Source organism: Puma concolor, chromosome B3 (genome assembly GCF_028749965.1).
Source record: "Puma concolor isolate L17-30 chromosome B3, mPumCon1.1.hap2, whole genome shotgun sequence".
NCBI lineage: Eukaryota > Metazoa > Chordata > Mammalia > Carnivora > Felidae > Puma > Puma concolor.
In genome coordinates, this window is record NC_141672.1 from 74,726,377 (window position 1) to 74,747,844 (window position 21,468).

General features: G+C 40.9%; 2 long non-coding RNA genes across 2 annotated transcripts in view; one reads left to right on the top strand and one right to left on the bottom strand.

The window, feature by feature from the left end:
* The window catches only part of LOC147580065 (uncharacterized), a 247,858-nt gene that overhangs the window by 147,871 nt on the left and 78,519 nt on the right, over window positions 1-21,468 (top strand). The gene's annotated exons all lie outside the window — the stretch shown is intronic.
* The window catches only part of LOC147580066 (uncharacterized), a 54,023-nt gene that overhangs the window by 13,551 nt on the left and 19,004 nt on the right, over window positions 1-21,468 (bottom strand). Inside the window, exon 2 of the long non-coding RNA XR_015252496.1 lies at window positions 15,567-15,679. This is a non-coding gene — a long non-coding RNA (uncharacterized LOC147580066). The remainder of the gene's footprint in view (window positions 1-15,566; window positions 15,680-21,468) is intronic.

Sequence of the window (21,468 nt, forward strand, 5' to 3'; positions counted from 1 at the left end):
GGCCCAAGCTCTTGTCATCTCTCTAATCTGCCCCAACCTCCTCTTTTCTCAACTCCCGACTGAAGCAACAGCTTTAGCCCCTGCACCAGGTTTACCAAACTTGTCAGCATTTGACAGGCAAGTTGGTTCCCCCCCCGCCCCCCCATCACAAATGACTCTCATCGAACTGTAGATAAAACCACTCTCTTCTGGTTCCAAAACTTCTGTGGAGTCTCTACCCTCACCCCTCCTCCATTACAGTTCTGGTCCACCTGCCAAAGATCCCATGACACCTACGTCATTGCAAGTGCATCAGCAACACATCGTTTCTCCCACAACTTTCGCTCAGTCCATATCCTTCACCCCCTTCTGGGGAGATCAAGGAATAATTGTCTTAGGTTGGCTCTGCAGATGGCCTGGGGAAGCAATGTTAGGGGAATGGAGGGAGAGAGACAGAAGGGAAGATTGTCCATAAGAGGTGCCTTATCAAATTAGTTACCTCGATGGGGATCTGAAAGTCAATTGGGCTGAGGAACTCTGAGCGATAGTTTTGAGTTTCAGAGTTATCCCACCCAAAAGGCATGGGCAATGGGGACTTAGGCTGACCAACCATTCCAGTTTCCCAGCACTGCAAGTTTTAGCACGGAAAGACCCATATTCCATGGAACTGCTCAGTCCTAGTCAAACCAGGACATTTGGTTAATCTCATGAGAGTTTATATCCAACTCCTGTCAGTCATTTGTTGAGGACTGTTCCTGAGCAGCATTAATCCCATAGCACTTTCAACCTGCCCCTCCTGTGCTCAGAAACCTTCAGGAAAAGTCACAGCTGCTTGCTGTTGGACTTTGGGCTTCCATGTACAGCAAGGTGAGTGCTGAGGGGACGTAAGCAGGGCACCAATAGCGTCTGTTACATAGGTCACATCTATGGATCGTTACACCATAAGCATAGTGCTATGCACTTTATATGATTTTTTAAATTTAATACTCATGATAGCATTTTGAGTGAAGGACAGTTATCTTCCACATGTTGCAGAACTGTGAACAGAAACAAAGAGATAAATTGTTCAATCTCTCACCAGAAAGAGAAACCTCAGGTTCAAAACCAAGTCTACTGAATATAGTTTGCAATTTTAATATCTAAATTCTACAGGAGGGGCCACTTGTTCTGAGCCCACAGAACTTATATATTTGTCTTGGCTACCCTCAAACTTTAAAAATGAACATATACTTACCATATGACCAACAATTGTACTCCTCGGCATTTATCCCGGAGAAATGAAAACATATGTCCACACAACATCATGCACATGAACATTTATAGAAGCTTTATTTGTATTAACCAAAACTGGAGATGACTCAAAAGTCCTTCAATGAATGGTTGAGCCAAGTGTGGTACATCTACCCAATGGTAAAAAAGAAAATATATTTGGTCTCTATCCTTGGTTCTGGGACAGAGTTCCTAAAACCCTTGGGATTTTTTTTTTTTTTTTTTGAGTGATAGGGATATCTTTTGTTATTCATAGGAGTTCCTTTCCAATCACAACCTGAGTTCATGCTAGTCAGGTGACTTAAGGTGGAGGTCCTAGATAGCTTTAGGATGGGGCTGGTCACCAGAAAGATCTACAATGAGAAAGTTGGAAACGGCACCTCCACCCACCCACCTCAGGAAGAGAGAGAGAGGAGCTGGAGGAGGAGCTCTATAAAAACTCTTGAATAATGAGATTCAGAGAGCTTCCAGAAAAAGATATTAAAACTAAACACTCACTCACTCACCTGTACCTTGCCCTGTACATAAATTCCATATGACTGTTCCTAAGTTGTATCCTTTATAATAAACCAATAAACACAAGTAAGTAAAGTGTTCTCCTGAGCTTTGCAGGGTCATATCAGCAAATCATCAGACCTGAGAAGGATGTTATGGAGATTCCTGATTTATAGCTGGTTGGTCAGAAGCATGAGTGACTTGGGACTTGCAGTTGGTTTCTAAACTAGAGGCAGTTGTGTGGGACCAAACCCTTAAACCTGTGGCATCTGACACTAACTAGTTAATGTCACAGTTGAATTAGATTATTGGACACCCAGCAGAATTGGTTGGTGTGAGAAAACACTCCAGAGCAATAAAAAGGAACACATTACTGATAGGAGCAACAATTTGGATATAGCTCAAGGAAATTATGCTGAGTGAAAAAGGCAGTTCCATTAATGATCCCATTAATATAGCATTCTCGAAGGACAAAATTATACATATGGAGAAGAGATTTGTAATTGCCAGAGGTTAAGGATGGGGTTAAGGATGAGGCAGATGGGTATGGCTATAAAGAGGTAGCGTGAGGGATCTTTGTGCTGCTGGAACAATTCTGTATCTCAGTTGTACTGGTGGGTTCACAAATCTGCGTGTGATAATAGGCCAGCGTTACACATGCAAATGATTGCACATGAAGCTGGTGAAATCTGAATAAGATCTGTGGATTGTATCAGTGTCCATTTCCTGGTTTTAATACTGTACTATCATTTAGGCACCTGGGTGGCTCATTCGGTCAAGCATCTGACTTTGGCTCAGGTCGTGATCTCACCCTTCATGAGTTCGAGTTCCGTGTTGGACTCTGTGGTGACAGCTCGGAGCCTGGAGAGTGCTTTGGATTCTGTGTCTCCCTCTCTCTCTGCCCCTCCCCCCCTCAAAGATAAATAAAACATTAAAAATTTTTGGCAGGGCCAACCTAAGACAATTATTCCTTGATTTCCCCAGAACTTTTTTTTAATGTTTTATTTATATTTGCGAGAGAGAGAGAGTGCGAGCAGGAGAGGGGCAGAGAGATGGAGACAGAATCTGAAGCAGGCTCCAGGCTCTGAGCTGCGAGCTGTCAGGACAGAGCCCGACACTAGGATTGAACTCACAAATGAACGGTGAGATCATGACCTGGGCCGAAGTCGGACGCTTAACCAGCTGAGACACCCAGGCACCCCAACATTAAAAAAAAATATTTTTTAAATACTGTACTATCATTTAGAAGATGGATAGAAAATAGGAAATTTTGGATGAAGGGTACACAGGACCTCTCTGTACTATTTTTGCAACTTCTCCTGAATCTAAAACTATTTCAAACTAAAAGCTTCTAAAGAAATGCACTTGGCTTTGACTTATAGGAAACAACTGAACTAAGATCTATAGAAGAATAAAATACAAATTCATCCATCGGGGCTATTTTTATATTTCTAGAATCATTTTAAAGCAACTAGTTTATTAAAGCAGACATCAACTCTGCAATATTTAGCCCCTGCCTCTTAACAGGGGAAGAACCCCATTAATTGTGAGTCTTTACAATTTGACAGAGCTGGGAAATGAGGCACAGGCTGGGCTGTTGAAACATAGCACCATACAAACAAGCGCCTGGTCTCCAGGAGATGAAGTGAGACTCAGAGTGAGCACCCAGAGCCAGAAGGGGTAAGAAAGCACGTGTGAAAAGAAATGGGGTGGAGCTTGAAGCTATGAGCCACCTAATCATGGTAGCCAGGGCTGAGAATGCTCCAAGAAGAGTCTAGTTAGAGTGGACCTGAGGTGGGATGGAGAGGCAGCCAGCAGAGATACAACAGAGGGCCTAGGTAAGGTGGGATGCTGAGGTAAGGCCATGGGATTTGGGGCTTTCTCTGGTGGACAAAAAAAAAGCTCATGGAGGTTTTAAAAATCGATAAATGATTTTATATAAATGATCACGCTCAAGGAGGCATATGGCTGAAATAGCTAATACTTGTTTCTCTGGTGCTCCTTCTTTAGTCTTAATTCTTATTCCACTTTCTGAGTGGTTTGTCACAGACTTTCTACCAGCATGAAACTCCTACACAAGTGGAGCATTAATGCAGATAGCTAACCTAACCCTTCTTAGGGAATAAAATCATAGGACTCTGAGAACAGACAAGGTCACATTTGTATTCAACATAAAAGCTTGAAACAACCATGCACTTTCTCCTTAAATCTCTGGGTTTTGAAACAAGTACAATCTTGATTTCAAGAAGTGTTATGGACTGAATTGTGTCCCCCCACCCCCACCCCCAAATTCATATGTCGAGGCCCTAACCTCCATTACCTCAGAGTATGACTGTGTTTGGAGATGGGGTCTTTAAAGAGGTGATTAAGTTAAAATGGGGCCACTGGGATAGGCTTTAATCCAATCTGACTGCTGTCCTTGTAAGAAAAGGACATTTGGACACACAAAAGAGACACCAGGGATGTGTGCACACACAAAGAAAAGGCCATGTGAGGACACAGTGAGAAGCAGCCATCTGCAAGCCAAAGAGAGGGGCCTCAGGAGAAACCAAATCTGCCAACACCTTGATCTTGGATTTCCAGCCTCCATAACTATGAGAAATAAATTTCTGTTGTTTAAGCCCCATCTGTGGCATTTTCATTATGGCGGCCCTAGGAGACTAATATAAGAACAAATCTCAGTAATATTCCTTAATATTATAATAACCTTACGTTATTACCTGTTAATCTCCCTCAACCTTTCTCTTAATGAAAAAGGTACACTACAGGTTTCTGACAAACAAAAAAAATCCAGGAGATAGAGAATAGAAAGGAAGGTCTCCTGGGTGGCTCAGTCAGTTAAGTGTCTGACTCTTGATTTCAGCTCAGGTCATGATCTCATGGTTTGTGGATTCAAGACCTAACTCAGGCTCTGCACTGAGAGTGTGGAGCCTGCTTTGGACTCTCGCTGCCCCTCTCCCTCTCTCTCTCAACATAAATAAATAAACTTTTTTTTTTTTTTTTAATTTTTTTTTTTTCAACGTTTATTTATTTTTGGGACAGAGAGAGACAGAGCATGAACGGGGGAGGGGCAGAGAGAGAGGGAGACACAGAATCGGAAACAGGCTCCAGGCTCTGAGCCATCAGCCCAGAGCCCGACGCGGGGCTCGAACTCACGGACCGCGAGATCCTGACCTGGCTGAAGTCGGACGCTTAACCGACTGCGCCACCCAGGCGCCCCAATAAACTTTTTTAAAAAAAGAAAGAAAGGAAACTGTGAGCCTCAGATTCACAAATTTGAAGAAAGCAAAGGTATCTCTGGTGATGCAAGTAAAATGGACTGAGCTTCCATAGTATAGAATAGGATCAGAATGTCAAAGGTATATGGCAAGAGGTGGTAGAAAGCAAACATATCTGTGTTTTCAAATTCCGTCCCTGATCTTCTGACACTGATCATAAAAATATGTGTCCCCACTTTTGGTCCAGAAAATGTGGTCACTATTGCTGCATCTCCCCCTCCCAAAGAGAATGACATAACCAGTGGTTGCTGGTTCATTCATTCGATATAATATTTCTCATTCTCACTCTTGGATTCTGCCTAGTATAGAGTTGATTTACTACGTTAGTTTTCAAAGACATAGAATCCAAAAGAACCATGATAACATACAGAGATTTGTATGTTCTGAGAAATATGTGTATAGGTTTTATGCATGCTATATACATGTAATGTACATAAATGCACAAATATGTGTAATATATGATATGTCTTTACATGTTGTTTGTTAGTAGATCTGTAATGACCTAACTGGGATTTGCTGGGAATCTGCAAAAATCTTGACATCCACCCAAAACATTTTCTATGTAAAAAATAGATTTATGAACAGGAACATTTATTGTCGTATTTGTAACAGGTGAAAAATAGATAAAATTTAAATGCTGAATATGGTATGTCACTTGATGGGATATATGCAGCCATTAAAAATGGTGTTTATAAGTAGTTTATAATAATATGGAAATGCTTCAGTTAAAACGCTAGCTGAAAAATCACGACACAAACTTTTATATACAGAATGACTGAAATTATATTAACATAAATGTCTACGTAGAAAAAGGCTTGAAAGTAAATAAGCTGTGATGGAATAAAAGTGACAGATTAAATATGTACTTCGCCTTCCCCTTCACCACAAATCACTAGATGAAAAGTTATTTTTAAGAAAGAAAGAAAACAAATCCAAAGCAATACAGTTTAAAAAAACTTTATAAAAATTATGAGGAATTCTTGAAAGATAGATAGGGTCACCTTGCAAGTGAAACCACAGTCCAACCTGCCTTCAGGGAGGACAATAGTAAACACCAGGAACAGCTGTAGGAGCTCCAAGCTCAGAGGCAGCAGACAGAGGAGGAGGAGCCTGGGCAACTGTCACAACACAGGTACTTGGATTTGGAGAAGCCAGTCCATTATCTCTTCTCCAAATCACTGCCATTTTGCCAAGCACCTCTTCAGAAAAAGCATCAATGCTAAGAAGGTAATCATAAGAAGGCCAGAAGCAATTTGGTTAACACAATAAAAGGAATGAAAGAAGAAATAAAAAGCATAATGCAAAGCACAAAATAAGATAGGGGCACCTGGGCGGCTCAGTCAGTTAGGCTTATAATTCTTGATTTCAGCTCAGGTCATGATCTCATGGTTTCATGGTTTGGAGCCCCCTGTCAGTCACTGACCTCGCTGGAGCCTGCTTGGGATTCTCCCTCTCTCCCTGTCTCTCTGCTCCTCCCCGACTCATGCTCTCTCTCTTTCTCTCAAAATAAATAAATTAAAAAAAAAAATTTTAAGAATAAGTCCAGGGGCACCTGGATGGCCTACTGGGTGGCTCAGTGGGTTGAGTGTCTGACTCTTGATTTCAGCTCAGGTCATGATCCCAGGGTCGTTGGTTCAAGCCCTACATTAGGCTCAGTGCTGAGCATGGAACCAGCTTGGGATTCTCACTCTTTCCCTCTGCCCCTTTCCCTGCTCATGCTCTCATGTGCTCTCTCTCTCTCTCTCTCTCTCTCTCTCTCTCAAAAAAACAAACAAAAAAAGGAATAATTCTGAATGTATGTGAATATTTACAATAAATGAGCATGGGTTAAATTCCTCTATTTAAAAGTTACGTTTCTCAAATGAGATATTTTTTTTAATTTTTTTTTATTTTTAAATGTTTATTTATTCTTGAGGGGGGGAGCAGAGACAAAGGGAGACAGAGGATCTGAAGTGGGCTCTGTACTGACATCAGAGAGCCTGACATAGGGCTCAAACTCACAAACCATGAGATTTCCCATATGAAATCTTTTTGAAACCCAGCTAAATATACTTCACAAGAGACACAGCTGGAACATGGCATAGGAAGATTGACAAGAAAGGAATAGTAGGCAAATATCAAAAGGCAAACAAGTATGACAATAGTATAATTAGACAAAATATAATTCAAGGCAAAAAGCATTAAGATGGAAACTGATTAATAATTGATATTAATAAAATATATAAGAAATAAAAATTATAATAGTCATTAACCTTTATGTCCTTAACATGTAAGTTTAAAATTGGCAAATTCACAAGGTTAGTAACTGTAACATGTATATTTCTGAAATCACACTTCAACAGACAAGATATAAGTAAGAAAATATAGAGGAATTTAAATAATAATTGACAGAGAAATCTTAATAAATTCTTAAGAGCAGAAATCATGTGGGTCATCCACATTCACTATGTGCAATAAATACAGAAATTAACCACCCCCCCAAATATTATATAGATAACAATTTTAAGTCCCCTTTTAAAATGACTTTCAGAAGAGGAAATCTGGGAATGCAAGCTGGTGCAGCCACTCTGGAAAACAGCATGGAGGTTCCTCAAAAAACTAAAAATAGAACTACCCTACGACCCAGCAATTGCACTACTAGACATTTATCCACGGGATACAGGTGTGCTGTTTCGAAGGGAGACATGCTCCCCCATGTTTATAGCAGCACTATCGACAATAGCCAAAGTATGGAAAGAGTCCAAATGTCCATCGATGGATGAATGGGTAAAGAAGATGTGGTATGTATATATACAATGGAGTATTATTCGGCAATCAAAAAGAATAAAATCTTGCCATTTGCAACTACGTGGATGGAACTGGAGAGTATAATGCTAAGTGAAATTAGTCAGAGAAAGACAAAAGTCATATGACTTCACTCATGTGAAGACTTTCAGACACAAAACAGATGAACATAAGAGAAGAGAAACAAAAATAATATAAAAACAGGGAGGGGGACAAAACAGAAGAGACTCATAAATATGGAGAACAAACTGAGGGTTACTGGAGGGGTTGTGGGAGGGGGAATGGGCTAAATGGGTAAGGGACATTAAGGAATCTACTCCTGAAATCATTATTGCACTATATGCTAACTAATTTGGATGTAAATTTTAAAAAATAAAAAATAAAATTAAAAGTAAAATAAAAGGAAAAGGAAAACACTAGTAAAGAAGAATTCATTAAAAAAAAAAAGGATTTTCCAGGATCTGGCTCCATCCCTTGAAAGGCCTCCTATCTTTGTCTTCCATAAAATAATCCATAAACTTCAATAAAATGTGTTCCTTAAAAAAAAATGGGGAAATCAAAGCAGAAATCACTATTTAGAAATGAACAATAACATCAGCACTTTGCAGAAGAACAAAACCCTATGGAATATGGTCAAAGCATTAGTCGGAGGACAAAGTACAATTTTTCAGACAGGAGATAGCTGAAAATAATGGCATGAGCTTTCAACTCAAGAAGACAGTAAAAGAAAAACACCAATAAACCCAAAGTGGCAAGAATAAAAAATAAATAAAAGCAAAAATAAATAAACAAAAGCAGAAATTATGAAATTGAAAACAAAGAAAATCAACAAGTGAATGGAAAAGAAATACACCAAATTCTAAAGATGGTTTTCCTTTGGTAGTAGGACTGTGATTTTTTTTTCCCCTTGAATTTTTACTCTTATCTACTTCCCAGAATTGTTTGAGTGTCCAACTTTGGCTCAGGTCACGATCTCACGGTTCAGGGTTCGAGCCTTACGTCAGTCTCTGTGCTGACAGCTCAGAGCCTGGAGCCTGCTTCGGGTTCTGTGTCTCCCTCTCTTTCTGCCCCTCCCTCACTTGTGCTCTATCTCTGTCTCTGTCTCAAAAATACATATAAACACTAAAAATAATAATAAAATAAAATACCCAGTTCCTTCTTAGAGAAATGGCTGATGCTAGGGCTGGAGCAAGAAAAATACAAGGTGAGCCTGCAGCATTGTGTTCTGTCAGAAAGTAAACAATTGCAAAAAATAATAATAATAAAATAAAAAGAGAGGGGGAAAAAAAGGGGAAAGTAAGAAAAAAAGGTTGGAGGGATGTCAAAGGGCAAAGGAGTCAAATTGAAAGAGCCCCCAGTGACCAAAGCTGAAACAGATGAGCAACAAAATAAATCATGTAGTATTGGGGCGCCTGGGTGGCTCCATCAGTTGAGTGTCCAACTTCGGCTCAGGTCATGATCTTGCGGTTTGTGAGTTCAAGTCCCTCATCAGGCTCTGCACTGACAGCTCAGAGCCTGGAGCCTGCTTTGGATTCTGTCTCCCTCTCTCTCTGCCCCTCCCCTGCTCACACTCTGTCTCTCTGTCTCAAAAATAAATAAACATTAAAAAAATTTTTTTAAATAATGTATTGAATTTTAATCTAACATATAAAATAAATATATATATGTGTCCATATTGATACCAAAAAATGACTAAGTAAATAACTAAATGATGAAGAAGAAAAAGACTTCTATCTAGAGGAATTATTTTTTAAACATTTTTTTTAATGTTGATTTATTTTTGAGAGAGAGACAGACTATGAGTGGAGGAGGGGCAGAGAGAGAGGGAGACACAGAATCCGAAGCAGGATCCAGGCTCCGAGCTGTCAGCACAGAGCCCGACGTGGGGCTCAAACTCTCTAACCATGAGATCATGACCTGAGTCGAAGTCAGATGCTCATCCGACTGAGCCACCCAGGCACCCTTATCTAGGGGAATTCTAAATAATATTTCCTTTGCATGAGCTGGAGAGGAATCCCTCCTCCCCCAGCTTGATGATAGGCTGGACTTGGAGTCTTGCTTCCAAAGAATCAAATGTAGAAAAGGAACAATATTAACTTCACGGTGCAGAAACACAGCAGACACTGCCCTAACCAAGTGATCAAGGTTAACATCATCATGTAAGTCATGCGCTGTCATGTACTCCCTGATATGATGAGATATGAAGGGCACTTCACCTTCGGGGTATTCTTCCCCCAAGCCCATCATCTCTGCCTAATGATGAGGAAAACATCACACAAACCCAAACTGAGGTACATTCTACAATGTCTTGAACAATACTCTTCAAAACTGTTAAGGTCATGAAAAATAAGACTGAGCAAATGTCTGGGAAAGGAGAGGACTAAGGAGACATGAGGATTAAATACAATGTGGCATCCTGGATCCGATCCTGGCATAATTAAAGGACATTAGTGGAAAAATTGGAGAGCTACCTATAAAGCAGGTAGTTTAGTGTGATACTGTACCAGTGTGAATTTCTTAATTTTTATGAATGTGCCATTGTTTTACATAAAATGTTAACATTAGAGGAACCAAATGAAGAGTGTACAGGAACTCTGTGTACTAGCTTTGCAACTTTTCCGTAAATCTAAAATTATTCCAAAATAAGAAGCTAATTAAAAAAAACTTTTTTTTTTACCAACTATACATACTTTGGAGGATTTTGAATATAGAATTTGGCAATGATTATTAAAGCTATGAATAGTAAAAATCTGTTACTAAAATTTTACAACTTTAAATTAGCTGTGCATTTAGAGATTCTAGGTAACTTGCATGAAAATTGGACTGTTCCTAAACTTTCTGAAATAATATGCTCCCGTTACACCGTGGAAACGCCTAGACATAATTCCAAGGCGGCAGGATTCACAGAAGGGCTCAGATGGAACCTTCTCCTTCCTCCCATGCAGGAGCCCTCCTGGCATGCTGAGGATGGGGACAATTGGCCCTGTGGTGTCTCTGGCATGGCTGATACTTGCTGCCACAACAGGGAGTAGGGTTTTGAGCTGATATCTCTGGGTACACTAGAAATAAGGAGGTTAGCTCTTCCTCTGATAAGGACTTGAGTCTGGCCCTCCTGGTGGTGACCAATGCCCACCAGCCCACCCACCAACCCAGCCAATCTTAAGCGTTTCAAAGCAGGGGTTGTGCTGAGATGAGGTTCTGGCCTCTCCAGTCTCTATAGCCCTTTGTCTTCAGGGATATTGGTGGATGAAATAGAGGCTCCTGGGGCCGATGAACTCAGGTGCCTTTCTCTGATCCTTGAACGGAAGCCTGGGGCTATAGCAGTCATGAAACTCTGCTGATCACCCTGAGTATTCTGCTATTTATGAGCTTCATCCCAGTGCAATTTTGATTGGGATTGCATTCAATGTGTAGATAGCTTTGGTAGTATTGACATTTTAAGAATATTTATTCTTCCAATCCATGAGCACGGAATGTTTTTCCATTTCTTTATATCTTCTTCAATTTCCTTCATAAGCTTTCTATAGTTTTCAGCATACAGATCCTTTACATCTTTGGTTAGATTTATTCCTAGGTATTTTATGCTTCTTGGTGCAATTGTGAATGGGATCAGTTTCTTTATTTGTCTTTCTGTTGCTTCATTATTAGTGTATAAGAATGCAACTGATTTCTGTACATTGATTTTGTATCCTGCGACTTTGCTGAATTCATGTATCGGTTCTAGCAGACTTTTGGTGGAGTCTGTCGGGTTTTCCATGTATAATATCATGTCATCTGCAAAAAGTGAAAGCTTAACTTCCATCTTTGCCAATGTTGATGCCTTTGATTTTTTTGTTGTCTTTTTGTTGTCTGATTTTTTTGTTGTCTGATTGCTGATGCTAGAACCTCCAACACTATGTTAAACAACAGCGGTGAGAATGGACATCCCTGTCGTGTTCCTGATCTCCCGGAGAAAGTTCTCAGTTTTTCCCCATTGAGGATGATATTAGCTGTGGGCTTTTCATAAATGGCTTTTATGATGTTTAAGTATGTTCCTTCTATCCCGACTTTCTCGAGGGCTTTTATTAAGAAAGGATGCTGAATTTTGTCAAATGCTTTTTCTGCATCGATTGACAGGATCATATGGTTCTTATCTTTTCTTTTATTAATGTGATGTATAACATTGATTGATTTGCAAATGTTGAACCAGCCCTGCAGCCCAGGAATGAATCCCACTTGATCATGGTGAATAATTCTTTTTATATGCTTTTGAATTCGATTTGCTAGTATCTTATCAAGAATTTTTTCATCCATATTCATCAGGGATATTGGCCTGTAGTTCTCTTTTTTTACTGGGTCTCTGTCTGGTTTAGGAATCAAAGTAATGCTGGCTTCATAGAATGAGTCTGGAAGTTTTCCTTCCCTTTCTATTTTTTGGAATAGCTTGAGAAGGATAGGTATTATCTCTGCTTTAAATGTCTGGTAGAATTCCCCTGGGAAGCCATCTGGTCCTGGACTCTTATTTGTTGGGAGATTTTTGATAACTGATTCCATTTCTTTGCTGGTTATGGGTCTGTTAAAGCTTTCTATTTCTTCCTGTTTGAGTTTTGGAAGTGTGTGGGTGTTTAGGAATTTGTCCATTTCTTCCAGGTTGTCCAGTTTGTTGGCATAAAATTTTTCATAGTATTCCCTGATAATTGCTTGTATTTCTGAGGGATTGGTTGTAATAATTCAATTTTCATTCATGATTTTATCTATTTGGGTCATCTCTCTTTTCTTTTTGAGAAGCCTGGCTAGAAGTTTATCAATTTTGTTTATTTTTTCAAAAAAACAACTCTTGGTTTCATTGATCTGTTCTATAGTTTTTTTAGATTCTATATGGTTTACTTCTGCTCTGATCTTTATTATTTATCTTCTTCTGCTGGGTTTGGGGTGTCTTTGCTGTTCTGCTTCTATTTCCTTTAGGTGTGCTGTTAGATTTTGTATTTGGGGTTTTTCTTGTTTCTGGTGATAGGCCTGGATTGCAATGTATTTTCCTTTCAGGACTGCCTTTGCTGCATCCCAAAGTGTTTGGATTGTTGTATTTTCATTTTCATTTGTTTCCATATATTTCTTAATTTCTTCTCTAATTGCCTGGTTGACTCATTCATTCTGTAGTAGGGTGTTAACCTCCATGCTTTTGGAGGTTTTCCAGACTTTTTCTTGTGGTTGATTTCAAGCTTCATCGCATTATGGTCTGAAAGTATGCATGGTATCTACACATTCAATGCAATCCCAATCAAAATTGCACCAGCATTCTTCTCGAAGCTAGAACAAGCAATCCTAAAATTTGTATGGAACCACAAAAGGCCCCGAATAGCCAAAGTAATTTTGAAGAAGAAGACCAAAGAAGGAAGGATCACAATCCCAGACTTTAACCTCTCCTACAAAGCTGTAATCATCAAGACAGCATCGTATTGGCACAAAAACAGACACATAGACCAATGGAATAGAATAGAAACCCCAGAACTAGACCCACAAAAGTATGGCCAACTAATCTTTGACAAAGCAGGAAAGAACATCAATGGAAAAAAGACAGTCTTTTTAACAAATGGTGCTGGGAGAACTGAACAGCAACATGCAGAAGGATGAAACTAGACCACTTTCTCACACCATTCACAAAAACAAACTCAAAATGGATAAAGGACCTAAATGTGAGACAGGAAACCATCAAAACCCTGGAGGATAAAGCAGGGAAAAACCTCTCTGACCTCAGCCACAGCAATTTCTTACTTGACACATCCCCAAAGGCAAGGGAATTAAAAGCAAAAATGAACTTTTGGGACCTCATGAAGATAAAAAGCTTCTGCACAGCAAAGGAAACAATCAACAAAACTAAAAGGCAACCAGTATAATGGGAAAAGATATTTGCAAATGACATATCGGACAAAGGGCTAGGATCCAAAACCTATAAAGAGCTCACCAAACTCCACACCCGAAAAACAAATAATCCAGTGAAGAAATGAGCAGAAAACATGAATAGACACTTCTCTAAAGAAGACATCCAGATGGCCAACAGGCACATGAAAAGATGCTCAACATCGCTTCTCATCAGGGAAATACAAATCAAAACCACACTCAGATATCACCTCACGCCAGTCAGAGTGGCTAAAATGAACAAAACAGGAGACTATAGATGCTAGAGAGGATGTGGAGAAATGGGAACCCTCTTGCACTGTTGGTGGGAATGCAAACTGGTGCAGTTGCTCTGGAAAACAGTGTGGAGGTTCCTCAAAAAATTAAAAATAGACCTACCCTATGACCCAGCAGTAGCACTGCTAGGAATTTACCCAAGGGATACAGGAGTACTGATGAATAGGGCCACTTGTACCCCAATGTTTATAGCAGCACTCTCAACAATAGCTAAATTATGGAAAGAGCCTAAATGTCCATCAACTGATGAATGGATAAAGAAATTGTGGTTTATATACACAATGGAATACTACGTGGCAATGAGAAAGAATGAAATATGGCCTTTAGTAGCAACATGGATGGAACTGGAGAGTGTTATGCTAAGTGAAATAAGTCATACAGAGAAGGACAGATTCCATATGTTTTCACTTCTATGTGGATCCTGAGAAACTTAACAGAAGACCATGGGGGAGGAGAAGAAAAAAAAATGGTTAGAGAGGGAGGGAGCCAAAACATAAGAGACTCCTAAAAACTGAGAACAAACTGAGGGTTTATGGGGGGTGGGAGGGAGGGGTGGGTGAGTGATGGGTATTGAGGAGGGCACCTGTTGGGATGAGCACTGGGTGTTGTATGGAAACCAATTTGACAATAAATTTCATTAAAAAAAAAAAAAAGAGCTTCATCCCATTTCCTCTCACCTTTTGGGACACTCCCCTTAAGCTCACCCTGTTCCCTGCCCACCACATTCCCTAGCCCTTTTTTGAGTCATGAAAACGCTAATCAAAATGTGATATCCTTAGTGTCACCTGTAATATCCCTGAATAACCCCTCCTAAGGCAAGGTCCTGCATCTCCAACTAGATTCCTAGTAGCAAAAAGTCCTGGAGGAAGACAGGGGTTCACATTCCCAGGAGAGTGCAGACAGGGGGCATGGGGTAATAGTTGCAGTAATAGGGAGAGGACCCAGGAAGGGGAGTGCACAGTACATGGGCTGTGTGTGTGCACATGCACAAGACTGACAGGAAGCCAAAAGTATCTATTTGTTAAATAAATATTTATATGTCACACAGAAAAAGGAGAGGGAAGTATCCAAATGCCCGTGAATGGTCTAGAGAGAGCCTGAGGGGAAAGGAGAGTCACAGACTGGAGCACTGGAGAGCTGTGGCCACAGAGAAATCTTTCAGTAGGTTTTTGTCAATTTCAGCCCATTCTAGACCAAGCTACCAGTACCATCTCCTCTTGATGTACATTTGTCATGATGAATTCTATGTTTCCACAAGTGGCAGGTTCGTATTCCTGACATCTGTTTGCAAATTCTGCTCATCCTCTGTGGCTGTCCTGACACCAGGAGCACTGTTATGCAATTTTTAGGTGCTCCAGAAGTCCTTACAAATTGACAGATTGTTGCTGAACAGCGGGATTACGTGAGCCTTAAAAATATGTTTATCTGATCTCTGAAAGTGCTGTCATCTTACATATGCCATGGACTTTTCTATTGTAAAATATTTCAAATGAATGGAAAAGAACAGTGTAATACAACCAACACCCATATTTCACAAATATTAGCATTTTTCCCTATTTCATATATTTTTTTTAAAAAGTAAAACATTACAGGGTTGCCTGGATGGCTCATTTGGTGAAGTGTCTGACTCGATCTCAGCTCAGGTCTGGATCTCAGGGTTATGAGTTTAATCCCTGTGTTGGGCTCCACACTGGACATCAAGCCTACTTAAAAAAAAAAAAAAAAGTAAAATATTACAAATTGAGTAGAAATCCCCTTTTGTGCTTCTCTAAGATACTGTTCCCCTCCCTCCACTCTCCCCAGAAGAGGCTGCCATCCTAAAATTGTGTGCATACTTCTTGTCCACGTTTTTACATTTTTATTACACTTACATTCATAAATCATATGGATTGTTTTGCTTGTTTTTACACTTTAACAAAAACAGTATTACTACACTGTACCTATCATGCTGCAATTTGTTGGTTTTCATCAACTTTACGTTTTTGGAATTGTACCATACGCAACACTCGCATCTCTAGTCCACTCACTTTCACTGCATACAGCAGAGCATCTTATTGTATGAACAGACACAATTATCCATTTTCATGTTGATGGACATTTGCATTGCTTTAATTTTTACCTATTCTATAAAATGCTGCTGTCAGCATCCTGTGCACATCTCCTTACATCCTGCGCACATCTCCACACACACCATAGAGTTTAAAATTTTTTTTTAATGTTTATTTATTTTTGAGAGAGAGAGACAGAGCATGAGTGGAGGAGGGGCAGAGAGAGAGGGAGACACAGAATCCGAAGCAGGCTCCAGGCTCTGAGCTGTCAGCGCAGGGCTGGATGCAGGGCTCAAACCCACTGAGCCACCCAGGCACCCCCACACCATAGAGTTTATATTGGAAGGGGAAGATGGGCCAGAGAGCACACACATCTTGATCTTTACTGTATATTACCAATTTGTTTTCCAAAACCGTTGTACCAACTTACACCTGTATGAGAGCACATATTCCTCCACATCATTCTTTTTTTTTTTTTTTTAATTTTTTTTTCAACGTTTATTTATTTTTGGGACAGAGAGACAGAGCATGAACGGGGGAGGGGCAGAGAGAGAGAGAGACACAGAATCGGAAACAGGCTCCAGGCTCTGAGCCATCAGCCCAGAGCCCGACGCGGGGCTCGAACCCACGGACCGCGAGATCGTGACCTGGCTGAAGTCGGACGCTTAACCGACTGCGCCACCCAGGCGCCCCTTCTCCACATCATTCTTAATGGTTGTACTCTCAGACATTTCCATTTTCATCATTCTCCTAGATGTGAAATAGCATCTCATTTTGGTTTGCATTTTCCTGATTACCAATGCAGTTGGTCCTCTTTACATGTTCGATGTCCATTCAGGGTAACTCTTTTGTAAATTGATGGGCTGTTCATTCCCTGTCCACTGTTTATTGGGCTGTTTGTTTCTCATTCATTTCTAAGGGTTATTTGCACATTCTGAGTGCTAGTTTTAGTAGACTACTCACTTTACTCCTACTTTTTGCAGTCATCTGACCTCCAGGTTGTCACTCCTTATTCCTTGAAGGTTTTAGTACCTGGTTCCTTGTCTCTTTCCAGTACTCAATTACTAGGGATTTCAATACCTATGAGGATGTTCTTGGTTCCTGATTCCCTCGCTCCCAGTGATCCTGTCTTCACCCTTTCCTAAGTCACCCCTTTCCAGTCATGCCTGACCTCGTCAATTATCAATAATCACATTCCCTCCGTTATCTTGATGACAAGCATCCCCCTTTTTCAGTACTTATGTTTCAGCACATGGCCTCCAAAAGCCTGGCTTCAATAATTCTTCAACTCTAATGGAACCTGATATTCATTGACGTGCCAATTTTTAATATCCCACACCCCTTCAAGTTGTTACCTCTGATCTTGTCTGGCTTAGAATCCACCATCCATCATTATAGTCCATTCCCTATTTGTGTGGTTGTTCCCTTTCTTCTCTTTTTCTCCCTTGAACTTTTCTGGAAAACCCCCAACACTGAACAAATATAACTCTCCACTCACTCCCCAATAGCACAACAGCAAATGATATTTGCTAGGGAAAAACACACAATCACAGTGAATTCATGACCTCCCTCAGGAGGGTCTTCAGTGCTGTCCTTCAGTCCTGCTCCACTTCCCTAATTGATTCACTGTCTCGAATCCTCATGGACAATTACTTCATAACTTTTCCCCTTCCCTCAAATGTCCAACTCCTTCCACGTCCTCACTTTTAGCTGATGACCTTGCTTCTGAATGTACGAAGCATATAGAAGCAATCTAAAATGTATTACCAACCCCAATCCTCTTCTTTCCCTTCTCTTACAGTGGATAAACTGTCAGCGCTCCCATGCAAAGCCAATGCTTACACTTTTGCCCTGGGTCCTGTTCCTTCTCACTTCCTCAAAGATACTGTCTGTACTGATCATTCCCATTGGCATACACTCTGTATGTCTCCTATGTTAAAAAATGAAAAACAAGACCCCAAATTCCTTTAATACATGTCCTCTCTCAACTACCATCCATTTTCCCTCCTCCCTCTAAGGGAAACTCCTCAAAAAGATCATCTGTACTCATCCTCTCTGCTTGCTCTTCTGTCCTTCCTTGAAACTAGTCCCAATGGGCTTTCATTACTGCTACTCGCTGCAACTATCAGCAGTGCTGTGGGTGACCTCCCCTTTGCCACATCTAATGACAAATGCTCCATCCTCATCTTAGCCTCTCAGCAGCATGTGACATAGTTGTTCCCTCCTTCTTCAAATGCCTCCTTCTCTTTGGTTCTCTTCAAAACGCATTGAATATTCCTTTACTGGTTCCTTCTCTTCCTTTTCAGGTCTAAAACAAAAGTATCCCAGGGCACCTGGGTGGCTCAGTCGGTTAAGTGTCCAACTCTTGGTTTCAGCTCAAGTCATAATCTCACAGTTCATGGGTTCGAGCCCCACATCAGGCTCTGTGCTGCCAGTGCAGAGTCTGCTTGGGATCCCCTCTCTCTGCCTCTCTGTCTGCCCCTACCCTGCTTGCACTGTCTCTCAAAATAAATAAGCTTTATACAAAAATAAAAATATAAAACTAAAGTACCCTGGAGCTCAGGCCTCAGACCTCCTGTCCTCTATGAACAGTATTTCATTAGGGGATCTCATCCAGCCCACGGTTTCACACACCATATTTGTGTGAATTTGACCACTCAGATTGACATCTCTGGCTTCATCTTCTTGCCTGAACTCCAGACTCACATACTATTTAGCGGCCTACTTGATACTTATACTTGATGTCTGATAAGCATCTCTAACTTAACAACCAGGTTAACCTCTCTTACAGCCAGGTTCTTAATGCTCTCTCCCACAAGCCTCTTCCTCCTGCAGAGTTCACCATCTTATTAAAAAGCACCACTGTTGGGGTGCCCGGGTGGCTGTCGGTTAAGCATCCGACTTCGGCTCGGGTCATGATATCACAGTCTGTGAGTTCAAACCCCACATCAGGCTCTGTGCTGACAGCTCAGAGCCTGGACCCTGCTTCAGATTCTGTGTCTCCCTCTCTCTCTGACCTTCCCCCGTTCATGCTCTGTCTCTCTCTGTCTCAAAAATAAGTAAACATTAAAAAAAAAAAACCAAAACAAAACACCACTGTTAACCCAGTTGCTGAGGCCTGGGAGTCTCTACACTTGGACTTCTCCCCTTCTCTCCCACCCTGTGTCAGCAAATTCTGTCTTCTCTACCTTCAAATTACATCAGAACACATGCACTTGTTACTACCTCTACCACCATCATCCAGAGGCAAGTCATTGTCTCTTGCCTGGATTATTAGAATGACTTACTCGCCGTTACCCCACTGTTACCCCTCCCTAGTCCACCCTCCAAACGGTAGCTAGAGTAATACCTATAAACTGTTGGCTGTATCTTGTCATCCCTTAGCTCAGATCCTCCAGTGGTTTCCCACACTTTTCAGATGTCCTTATCAATGGCCTTCAAGATTCTGCATACCCAGTCCCCCTATTTCCTCTTTTACCTCATCTTCTATCACTCTTTCCCCCTACCTCCTCCAGATACGCTGGCCTTCTTGTTCCTCAAGACCAGGTATACTCCTGCTTCAGAGCTACCACTCAGCCTGGGCATTCTGCCTGAAAATTTCTTCTTGGATTCCCACATGCCAGACTCACCTTATCAGGATGGCCTTCCCCAGCCACCCCTATAAAATAGCAGCCCCACTCTATACTCTATCCCATTATCCTACTTTCTTTTTCCCCTGGCACTTACCATCACCTGACATATATTTATTTGTTTGTTGGGAATGCAAACAATCACAAGAGCATCGACTTTATTTTATTCACTGCTATATCTTCAATACGAGGCTAGGTATGTAACAGAAGCTCAATAAATATTTGCTGAATGAATGAACAAATGGACAAATTATTTTTCTTACAGTTTTTTTTTTTTAATTTTTTTTCCCAACGTTTATTTATTTTTGGGACAGAGAGAGACAGAGCATGAACGGGGGAGGGGCAGAGAGAGAGGGAGACACAGAATCGGAAACAGGCTCCAGGCTCTGAGCCATCAACCCAGAGCCCGACGCGGGGCTCGAACTCCTGGACCGCGAGATCCTGACCTGGCTGAAGTCGGACGCTTAACCGACTGCGCCACCCAGGCACCCCTTTCTTACAGTTTTTTGAGAGCTTTCCTGCTAAGGTCAGGAACACAACAAGGATGTCCACTCTCACCACTGTTATTCAACATAGTCTTGGAAGTCCTAGCCTCAGCAATCAGACAACACAAAGAAATAAAAGGTATCCAAAGTGGCAAGGAAGAAGTCAGACTTTCACTCTTCACAGACGACATGGTACTCTATATGGAAAACCCAGAAGATTCCAACAAAAAAATGCTAAAACTGATCCATGAATTCAGCAAAGTCACAGGATATAAAATCAATGCACAGAAATAGGTTGCATTTCTATACACCAATAATGAAGCAGCGGAAAGAGAAATCAAGGACTCGATCCCATTTACAATTGCACAAAAACCATAAAGTACTTCATAATAAACCTAATCAAAGAGGTAAAAAAAATCTATACACTGGAAACTATAGAAAGCTTATGAAAGAAATTGAAGAAGGCAAAAAAAAAAAAAAAAGGAAAAATATTCTGTGCTCATGGATTGGAAGAGCAAATATTGTTAAAATATCGATACTACCCAAAGCAATCTGCATATTCAATTCAATCCCTATAAAAATAACACCAGCATTCTTCACAGAGCTAGAACAAACAATCCTAAAATTTGTATGGAACCAGAAAAGACCCCAAATATCCAAAGCAATCCTGAAAAAGAAAACCAAACCTGGAGACATCACAATTCCAGACTCCAAGATGTATTACAAAACTGAGATCATCAAGACAGTATGGTACTGGCACAAAAACAGACACATAGATCAGTGGAACAGAAAAGAGAACCCAGAAATGGACCCACAAATGTAGGGCCAACTAATCTTTGACAAAGCAAGAAGAATATCCAATGGAATAAAGACAGTCTCTCCAGCAAATGGTGCTGGGAAAACTGGACAGCAACATGAAGAAAAATGAACCTGAACCACTTTCTTACCCCATACACAAAAATAAGCTCAAAATGGATGAAAGACCTAAAGATAAGACAGGAAGCCATCAAAATCCTAGAGGAGAAAGCAGGCAAAAACCTCTTTGACCTCAGCTGCAGCGACTTCTTTTTTTAAATTTTTTTTTTCAACGTTTATTTATTTTTGGGACAGAGAGAAACAGAGCATGAACGGGGGAGGGGGCAGAGAGAGAGGGAGACACAGAATCGGAAACAGGCTCCAGGCTCTGAGCCATCAGCCCAGAGCCTGACGCGGGGCTCGAACTCACAGACCGCGAGATCGTGACCTGGCTGAAGTCGGACGCTTAACCGACTGCGCCACCCAGGCGCCCCTGCTGCAGCGACTTCTTACTCAACATGTCTCTGGAGGCAAG